This window comes from Papio anubis, chromosome 13, assembly GCF_008728515.1.
Source record: "Papio anubis isolate 15944 chromosome 13, Panubis1.0, whole genome shotgun sequence".
NCBI classification, from domain to species: domain Eukaryota; kingdom Metazoa; phylum Chordata; class Mammalia; order Primates; family Cercopithecidae; genus Papio; species Papio anubis.
The window spans coordinates 18,153,906-18,164,918 of NC_044988.1; the positions used below are offsets into that span (position 1 = coordinate 18,153,906).

At 40.2% G+C, this 11,013-nt stretch overlaps 1 long non-coding RNA gene across 1 annotated transcript; it reads right to left on the reverse strand.

Moving 5' to 3' along the window:
* Positions 1 to 360: 360 nt before the first annotated feature.
* Positions 361 to 10,138, reverse strand: LOC110741452. Its single transcript, XR_002517655.2, has 2 exons — positions 7,476 to 10,138; positions 361 to 788 (listed from the first exon to the last, which is right to left on the reverse strand). It is a non-coding gene; the product is annotated as an uncharacterized LOC110741452 (long non-coding RNA).
* Between the last annotated feature and the right edge of the window lie 875 nt (positions 10,139 to 11,013).

Below are 11,013 nucleotides of genomic sequence, written 5' to 3' on the forward strand. Positions count from 1 at the left end.
TCCATTTGGAAAATGGAGTTCTCAGGTTTGCTGTAACGTATTTCTCCACCTTTCAAAACTTCCATTAAGTCTTGCTTGCTCACTGAAGCAGTATTATGAATCGTGTGTGTGTGTGCACCCACATGTGCACGTGCAAAGTAAGGAAGAGGGCTCAGTCTTACGACTAGTGAAAATGCGACACAAAATAGAAAGAACACATCCCAGACTGTGAACTTTTCCTAAACTGAACTAATTCAGCAGAAGGAGATGTTCAGAGCCAGACATAAAATAAAAATGTAAGTTCCTTGGGAATTATCACATTCATGGGAAGGATACTGGACTGACCAAAATACAGGCAATGAGAGTCAAGGAACTCTGAAGTGACAGAATGACCCCAGCTAAAACCTAGGTTAGATTACTTTTATTTCCGCCTTCCCCACTAGATTATGAGCTTCAGGAGGGTATGGTTGGGTTCGTGTTTCTATTGTTTATCATTGTGTTCCTAGTGGCTGGCACATAATAGATGCTCAATACACATTCCCTGGAGAAACAAAATGAATAATTCTCTCATCTAAGAGAGACTTGTGTTGCTCCATAGTTCCTCTCCATGCTACAGGTCCAGAGTTGGAAGAAGAACTAGAACTCAAAAACCTTGATGCTTTCTTAAGAAGTGCAGGCAGATCAGATCTAACTACTATCTCAGCAGGCCAAATATGAAGTAAGCAGTCAGGTGACTATTTTTCAACCATCGTCATCATTAGCAGTAGCAATATCAAACATTTGTTTTGTCCACATCATGTGAAAGGTATCTATGGGGAAGAGAAACGCAATTATTAATAGAAGGGCAGAAAATCTGAGTAGGTGATGGTGAGAACCCTAGACCACATTGCAGCAAGACCTTGGGGACAGTTCCCAGTTTTTCCACTTACTAGCTGAGTGTACTTTAGCAAGTATTTTACTCCCAAGTTGAAACACTAAACAGCAAAGAATAATAAAAATGGTATATATTGAAATACTATCTCATGAAAACTCTATGAATTAAGTAAGATCATGTTTACGAATATGCTTTAAAAACTTTAAAACACAGTACACATATATAATGGAGTTTACAGCATATTTGGTGAAGGTGCATAGAATAATAAAATGCATCTGATTATGGCAGGTGCTAGCATAAAGAATAAATGCTTTAGGAGAGGCATAAAAAAGTTGACTTTTTTTTTGTCCTGGGCAGCCTAATTGTACAGGTCCTTGCCATCGTGTTCCTGTGGCCTTTAGTATGTGACAGCTACAGGTTGGTGTCAGGCAGTACCAGAGAATTCGCTGTTCATTCTCAGCTCTCCATTTGCTCCCTTCTGGACTTAAGGCATATTATAGAATTACTGTAAGCCAACAAGTCTCCATTTGCAAATGAGGGATAAAATTTGCCAGCTGTCTTCTACCCTCTCTGGGAGGAACTGGGGTTTAATAAGATAATGAACATTATTCTCTCCATATGCACTCTGCACCCTTGGCTCCTGTGGTCTTCAAAAGGCTTTCCATAGGCATAAGTGCAGATTCTCGAAAATCAAATTCAAACAGTCAGAAGGCAAGCCACATGCCAGTGACTATTCATCACAGATTAATATGAATTCTCATTAGTTAATGTTTTCTATTAGCAATTGTACAATTAATCAAGAACAATATGTCACAAGGCAGAGACAGCTGTGGGTGGATAATTGGGATGTAGGTGGCTTGCCTTCAGTGGCCACTGCGTCACCTCTACTTGTCTTGTCAAAGCTTCCTATTTCTTCTGCCTCTTCTTTCTCTGGCCATCAAATCTAATAACAATTCACATAAAGATATTGGGAAAGCACATCAGCAATTTCAGGGCATGGAGGAGAAGTTGCAGTTTTAAAGAGGATTGTAGGAAGAGGGTGATGCTTAAAATAAAGTCACCGCATTTTCTCACTTGTAAGTGGGAGCTGAATAATGAGAACACATGGACACAAGGACGGGGACAACACACACTGGGGCCTGTTAGGGGGTGGCGTGGGGTGAGGGAGAGCATTAGGATAAATAGCTAATGCATGTTGAGCTTAATACCTGGGTGATGGGTTGATAGGTACAGCAAACCACCATGGCTCACGTTTACCCATGTAACAAATCTACACATCTTGCACATGTACCCTAGAACTTCAAATAAAAATAAAAATTAAAAAAAAAATAAAGCCAACCAGCCATTAATAATGATAATGAAAAGAATAATAGTAACAATAGCAGCTCTCACTTATTGAGTGCCAAGCGTGTAAGGCACTGTGAAGAATGAAGACTATCAAAAATTGTCCATGATTTTGAAGCTTACATTTTCCTTGGGTTGATGAAGAATAAATCTACAAAACTGAAATAACAACACTCCAAGTAATAACACAAAATTCAAAAGACAGGAGACGGGAATTTCACAAGAGTGAGTGAAGAGTCCCGAATCAGATTGGCTGGGTTTGAATGACACTTCTGCCACTTACTAGCCTTGTGATCTTAGCCAAGTTATTTAACCTTTGTGTGCCATAGTTTCTCATCTGGAGAATGAAGAGAACAATGATTCGTATCATATAGGGCTGCTCTAAGGCTTTTATGAAATAGCACAAGTCAAGTACTTTAAACTGTCCCTGGTACATAAGTAATAATAATGACAATAACAATAATTATAGTAATTATGATGCTGTGTGCTATGTCTTACACCTGTAATCCCAGAGCTTCAGGAGGCTGAAGCAGGAGGATCCATGGAGTTCAGGAGTTCAAGATTGGCCTGGGCAACGTAGTGAGACACTGTCTCTACCAAAGGTACAAAATTAGATGAGTCTGGTGGCATGCGCCTGTGGTCCCAGCTACTCGGGAGGTTGAGGTGGGAGGATCGCTTGAGCCTGGGAAGCCAAGGTTTCAGTGAGCTGTGATCATGCCTCTGAACTCCAGTCTGGGCAATAGAGGGAGAGAGATCCTGTCTCTTAAAAAATATAATGATGGCCAGGCGCGGTGGCTCACGCCTCTAATCCCAGCACTTTGGGAGGCTGAAGCAGGTGGATTATCTAAGGTCAAGAGTTAAGAGACCAGCCTGGCCAATATGGTGAAACCCTGTCTCTATTAAAAATACAAAAATTAGCTGAGTGTGGTGGCACACGCCTGTAGTCCCAGCTACTCGGGAGGCTGAGGCAGGGGAATTATTTGAACCCGAGAGAGGGAGGTTTCAGTGAGCTGAGATTGTACCACTGCACTCCAGCCTGGGCGACAGAGCAAGATTCTGTCTCAAAAATTGTGTATATATATATATATACACACACAATTGTGATACATGATTAATTGCAAAGTTGATCATTGAGACAATAATCACAATGGCAATTCAGAACCGGAGTCAACACTATCTCATGGGTAAGGGCAAATCTAAGTTGGATATGACCCATGGATCACCTTCAGAAAGGTGCAGAACATTTTAGGTGGAGCCATACGGTATAATGTGAACAGGAGGCTGGAGGTGGAACAGAACAGATATAAATCAGTTTTCCTGGAGCAGAGGATTTGTACAGAATGTAATAGACACCAGACCAAAAGGGACCTGAGCCCTCAGTGTCAGATATTAGCACCTTAGGAAGATGATATGTGGGAGGGCTAGAATAGGGAGAGGTCAGCAACAGTAAGTGAAGTTAAGAAGAGACATTTTAGGCATCAATGAGAAAGAAATTTGGGGTCCCAGGGAACCCCTTAAATCTGCTAATGCATAAAGCGGGTCCTTTCAGCAGGTTTTCTTCCCATTCTCAGAGCTAAATGTGAAGGGAAATGCTAATGCCCTCCCCAGAATGCAGAGCTAATGGTGTGCAAAGTTATAGGTGGAATTACTTAGTGGAAGTGCTGGAAGAATTTCTAAGGGAAAAGCCGCATAGCTGGTGCACATGCCTGATGATAGCAAAAATGGGATGTGCATTACTTAAAACCAGATATGCCCTTCCTCAGCCACCGAGCTTTTTCCTTCACATGCAGTTATACATTTGCAGCTTGTCAGGACTTGCCTGCTATCTTTTGAATATTCGGCCATCAACCTTTATGGTGGAATTAGTTCCACTTTAATTTCCTGATAACACCTAAATTAAGGTAAGAGTTCTAAATACTTTATTAATAATGTACACTCTAATTAATAGAAATTACTTTTCCAGCATGTATTATTAAAGGATGTGTTCCAACATGTCTTTTTATGTTTTCCAATTTACTTGCTTAGAAAACTGGCGGCTGTTTCCACCTCTAACCTGAACCTGCGCCTGATCGACTGTGTTCAGTATGTGGAGGTACACCCTTCACTTTACATTTGAGAAGAAATGTCTCGTCAGTTCCCCACGTGACTCTCTGTTAGAACAATTTTTTGTTCAAATAAGTCCCTTCATAAATTTACTTTAAGTCAGACACTTCAGCCCTAACATTTTACCCTTCAAATGACTAATTCTTTACACTTTTAGCTTGTCATTCTACATTTCTAAGTATGAGGGAAAAAACTGGAATTTCTCTCTCAAATTTGAATTAAAACAAAACAATAGGATACCTGCTGCTTTTTGTTTTTTCAAGTTTTAGAATTCATTATTTCTCATCTGGCTATTTTTGGTCTGGAATTAGCTCCGGTTCTAACCTAGCAGGAAGGTAAACTGAGGAAGAAGGGTGATAATGACCTTCCGGGAGACAGCAGAGAGGCTGAAAGGCAGGCATGGGATCTTCAGCCAGACTGTTCAGTTCAAATCCCAATCTTGCACTTGCCCAGTGAGGGACAGTGGCCAAGTACTTACCCTCTCTTTTTCGTTCTTTATCTGTCAATAGGGATGGCTGTTCACAGGGTTATCATGAGGATTTAATGAGTCAATTTGTGGGGAGAACTTAGATGAAAGCTCAGCACAAAGTACTGAACAAACTTCATTCACTCTTGCTTTCCAGGGGCCCCTTTTCCCAACCCCACCCCCAACTCAGAGGACCTATGTCCTGATGTTCACACTAAAGTCATGTAGGAGCTCCTCATAATTTTTTCCAAATAATTTTCCATTTAATGCATGCTAAATGCATTCATGGAGAGCCTGCCGGGCTACTCTCACATGGTGGTCTAGGGCTCAGGTTTCTGCAGAGAGTTGGAGAAGAATTAAGCAAATAGGAGCCCTTCAGTGCATTTTGTCCTATGAGGTTTAGCAATGAGAAACAACAATAAACCAGCTTCTGTTTCAGCAATAGGCATTCTAGTTTTCAAAAGTAACTAACCACATGCTAAGCAGAGTCTGTTGTAGACCCTGCAGACCCTGCTTCAGTCCAGTAAGACGCGATTCCTTGATGCCTCCCTCCTTCCTGCCTGATGTCCAGACACTAGCAGATTTCAACTCTTGTAACTCAAGCCACTTTTGTCTAGTGAAGTGTGGGATGTTGTAAAGCAGATTAGATTAGATGTATATTGTTTTTTTCCCCTCTAATCATTAGTAAAGAACTTTTTCTTTTTCTTTCTTCAAAAAAAAAAATGTTTTGAATTCCAGGGCAAAAGCTTGACATAGTTCCCTAGTATCATGGGATCAAAGATGGATTTCTCTCTGGGGACCTGAGGAGGCCATCAGTGTAATTTATTTCTGTCTCAATGCTCAGTAATGGATGTGACCTTGTGTGTCTCAGGGCTCTCTTAACACTTGTGGCCCTGGATATGAAGAGTTAAACATTCCAGTCCTCTGTAGAGAGATGTAGATACCTTGACATTCAGAGGCACAGTTCCCAACCTAATCCTTTCTAAATCAGATTAGTCCATCCCATCGCTGACAGTTCACTGACGAGTGCATTCCTCAAAGAGAATCTCATCTGAGATGCAGAGCACTCGCTGCAGTTTTATAGTATCAGAGTAGTAATTCATGCCCTGAGTAATAAAGAAACTCATTAAATGTAGAATCTCGGTTCTTGCTTTGTACTTAGACCTCCCAGCAGTTTAACTTATGCATAATGAGTCTAAATACTTCAAGGGATAATACAAAAATCATCTACTATTCTTTCATATCTAAAATTGTGCATTTGTTTCCCCTTCACTACATTGCTAACATAACTAGGAAACAATATATTACCCTAATTACATGTTATTTATTAGAAAGGAAGCAAATAAGTCATTTGAAGACAAATCCCTGTAGTTATTCATGGAACTGCTTTAGATGACAAAGATAGAGTAAAGCCAGCAGTCTTTCATTATATTTATTGCACACTCTTTGTGCTAATGAACAATAACGGGCTTCACTGAAATAATGGTCTCAGCTCCAAGTTGTATGGAATGCTATATGGGCCATATTTATCAAGGGCAAGTCAGAGCTTTGCTTGTCCTTTGTTCTTTGCTTTCCATTGAAGGAAGAGGGTGGAAGACAAACAAAAGTAGCTTGGGAGATTTTAATAAACACAATGGAAACTAGTTAGCATATTAAAAATAGCCTTTGTGCCACCTCCAGCAGCAATGTGCTCTTGAAAGAAAATGATCACTTATTGTTGTATATAAATCCTGAGTAGCACCTTCATTCCTTACCTGAGGAAACATGAATGCATACACACAAATATGTCTACCTGAAAATGTGAAATTTTGAGTAAAAAGTTTCTGAGATTTCCCTAAGATATTTTCAATATTTATTACTGATCTCATAAATTGGTTCAAGAAACTAATATAGGTCTTCGCTTTATAGTGCGAAACAAAACATGTTTTAGAAATTGCAAAATCTAAAAGATCACAGAGATTTTCTATTAATTTAATGCCAGAGGAGTTAGGGTAGGAGGTTATCACAGGAGAAAAACTTTAAAAAAATGCACAAGCGAAACTAGTTTTTCTCTATATGTCACATATTTGTATTACAGCTCCTGCTGCATCTTCAGAAGAAGAAAATCTCCAGCATGAAGACAAAGAGGTGAACCATTTTGTATCCATGTGGTTTTAAGAAAGCTGTTCAAAGTTGTGGTGGCTGCAAGAGCAAAAACATTTTTATTTCCCTTCTCTTGGAATAATTGAGCCAATATGTTAACACTTAAAAGTGTTACCTCATGGATAGTACCAGAACTGTATTTGAGGATTAAGCCACAGATAACAAAAGAGTTCAGGAAAATCTAGGAGGGAAGGAAGCCAAGAAAGTCAGCTGGGACTGTCTCTTCTTTTGAATTAGCAGTTACCCTTCAGTTGCTTTTTATTCAAACATTTGTCTAGTTCCTCTTCAGAGCCATTTAGTACACTCTCTCCTGCACAGGAATATACAGCAGGATTTCCCATCCCAGATCAGACTGCTGGTGCATGGAGTGGGTATGCTAACATTGGCAACCTTCCAATAATGAGGCATCAACAAGGCAAACCATCAACAAAGCATATTGCCAATTATGCGAGGCTGTGAACAGAGTTACGCAGGAGAATGGTGCCGGCAGGGTGGGGTGGGGAGACCAGGAGGGTGGGAATGAACTGTTAGAGTTAGGCATAAAATTCTGCTGAAGAACTTACTTACCCATTTCTCCACTAAATCTCTTCTAAGCTTTTCACAAAGATCAAATAAAGTTAGCTTGTTAAATGTATATGTTGCAAAACCTGTCTCTGAGTTGAGGGCAGTGATAGAAGCAAACCCAAGCTAGCTCTGTAAATCCTGTTAGAAGAGTAAATCCTGCTAAAACTTCTCCATGTCTGTCCTCTCTGGTTACGGGGTGACATGTGTTGGAGTCTTGTGAAGTGAGCTACGTGTAACAAAGGGGACTGTGCCACCTAGTTTGCTTCAAAGTCCTGGTCACACCTGTTGTCCTGAAGGCATGATTAATCACAACACCCCTTTATCCTCAAAGTGTTCTAGTTTGGACAATAAATCCTGCAGTTACTCTAGCTATAACCCAGAATTCAACTTCAGGCAATTGAATATATGAGGAAATATCCTAGTTATGTTTAAAACTCCTAGAAATACCCATCCCTACTCTGTAACTATTACGGGGGAGAGTTTTAAATAAATCATTCAAATTTGACCTATTCTGATGAACTGGCTTATGGGGAATAATTCTGAGAATGCAACTTTCAAAGAGATTAGGAACCTACTGTCTTTTAGAGTAACCAGGCCAGAATTGGCAAAACATACCTTGATGTTGGTTGTTTGCCCTTTGCTTTAATAGCATTTTAACTTTTGAGCAATGTCAAAGTTACACTTGAGGTCACAGGTCCACGACAGAGCAAATGGTCGCAACTCCTGCTGAATCCTTTGCTTCTCTTAGAGGAACATCCAAAACGAGGTGGTCTCAGCAACCAGTGCAAAGCAAGGGACACACCAGGGCAAAACCCCTCAGATCTCTGGGCTTGCTCAGGAGCTTTGTTTGCATTAAGACTGGTTGGAGGAAGATGCACACTGGGCTTTTCTTCCTAACACCCATGTTCTCAGTGAATACTTTCTTCTTGAGACACAATTAGATTGCCTGATTATTTCTGAGTTTCATTTCCTATTGGACCATTAAACCTAACTGGAATTTCAAAGCCATAGGATTATCACATAAGAGAGACCCCAATTTTGGTTTATGGAATATAACTTTTGGCAGATTTTAATTGGGATCAGTTCATCAGTCTAATTTAGGCCAGAAGTCTCATGATTAAGTGCTTAATACGATTAAGCAGTTCAAAAGAAGTATATAGTACAACATTTACTTATAGCTTAGGTCTATTTTTAGAAAACACGACTACTGAAGCAGAGGGACTGAGCATTAGCATAGAATCTCTGTTTTAGAATGACAACAGGATGTCGCAGGGACCATGGGAAAATGGAGACTATGTCACCCATCAAAAAGGGAGCAATCACACTCAGCTTCAGCCATCTGTTAACTTATGGAAATGGGATTCCTTGTCATGGAACTTTTACGTTTTTTTCAACAGAAGTAAAAATCTGTATTATTATATAAAACTACCTGCATACCATTGGGATTGGAGCTGTGTTCTCCAATCCCCAGGATCTTTTGGGGACCACCAGTCTTCCTTATCCCCTTACCATCACTACCCTCCTAGCATATTCCTTTGAAACACAAGTCAGAAGACTCTTATCCATTCTTCTGTCATTCTTCAATCACTGCCTTTGTTTACTGAAGAAAGACATTAGCCCATGGCCTACTGTCTGCCACACCATTCTGAGATACCAAATAGTAATATAGATGGTCCACTCAATACTCTGGCCCCTCAGTCCCTTGGCCACTATAAATTCCATGACATGTCTTCCACTCCACCTTAGTTACTCACTTCCGGGGTCATTCCCTAAACCTCATCAATGCCACTGCCTTCAGTTTCAAACATCCCACTCTCTGGCTACCACTTCCTAATTTCTAGTTTATTCTCACTAATAATCAGACTCCAAGCTTATCAGGATTATCACATCCACTGATGGTTCTTGCCAATCTTAGATATAATGATCCATTATCATAATCCATTGCACACACCCTCATCTCCCTGACCCACCCACATCATCATACTCCCTGGGCCTTAAAAAAACAAACTCTGAAAAATCCAATTTTATACATCTTCTGCACCTGAACCACGTAGCTGAATGTGGCTGAAGAAAACACATAATCCTGTGGAATAAATGGTCTCTCTTGAAATTCATTACTTTACACCATAAGTGCATTCTTTGTGTTGTCCTTTCCTGTGACATCCACCCTCTCTTTTCCCCAGAAAATAAGTTTGCATCATTTTCTTTCTCTTGAAACCTCTAACACTTCCATCTCCTCTTTCAGACTCAGGTGATGATCTTGATTTTTATTTTACTAGGTAAATATAATCAATAAGAAAGAGCCTCATATTCTTCACCAGAGATCTATCAACTCCCTTGCGTTTGTACTTTTGTACTAGGCCTATTACAACGATACACTGTTACTGTTCCAACCTAATGCTCTGGATTTCATCCCCTCTCATGCATTAGAGGACAGCCTCCTACTATTTCATTCTGCTATCTCATTCTCTACTCCTATCAACACATAAATATGTTATCCCTCCTCTTATTAACCACCCTCCAACCTTTGTCTCAATATATTCCCACATACTGGACTCTTTCTCTGCTTTCACAAGAAAACCTCCTAAAAATGTTTTCTGTACTGGCTGTCTCTATTTTCTTTCTTTCTATTTATTTATTTTTTATTTTATTTATTTTTTTATTTTTGAGACGGAGTCTTGCTGGAGTGCAGTGGCACGAACTTGGCTCACTGCAACCTCCGCCTCCCAGGTTCAAGTGATTCTCCTGCCTCAGCCTCCTGAATAGCTGGGACTACAGCATGTGCCATCACGCCCAGCTAATTTTTGTATTTTTAGTAGAGACAGGGTTTCACCATGTTGGCTAGAGTGGTCTCGATCTCCTGACCTCTTGATCCACCTGCTTCGGACTCCCAAAGTGCTGGGATTATAGGCGTGAGCCACTGCACCCGGCTGGCTGTCTCTATTTTCTTACCTTCCCTTTTATATTGAACCCAACTCAATCAGACTTTCTTCAAGATATGCTTATGAGACAAATCCATTTCTATGATCCACAGTTGGATCTTCTGACTTGGCGAGCAGGAGTTATTACAGCTAAGAGTACTTTATAAATCCTATGTTCCTAATCCCATTTGAGCTTGACATTAACTCCATGAGGTAAACAAGGGAAGAGTTAATCTTTCCTTAAGGCAAATGAGAAGAAGGAGACATGGGGAGATTACATCACTTGCTTAAATTAGGTGATAAATAGTGTCTGCATCACCAGTAATTGGAGCTCTCCAACACCTCCAGAAAGATGAAGTAAAGAAAGCACAGATTTGTTATTGTTATTGACATTCATAAAGTCTGAAATTTTAAGCTGAAAAGGTCCTTGAAAATTATTGATTCCAGCAGAACACGAGTGAGGCTATTGACTGGCCTAAGGTCACACAGGTATTTAGTGGTAGAACAGGTACCTGAGGTTTCCTGACTGCTGGCAGATGCTCTGTCTCAGACACCATGTCTAAGATTTGAAAATTCAGCACCACTGGCAGCAAACAGTGAGCAAACACTTGATATATAGA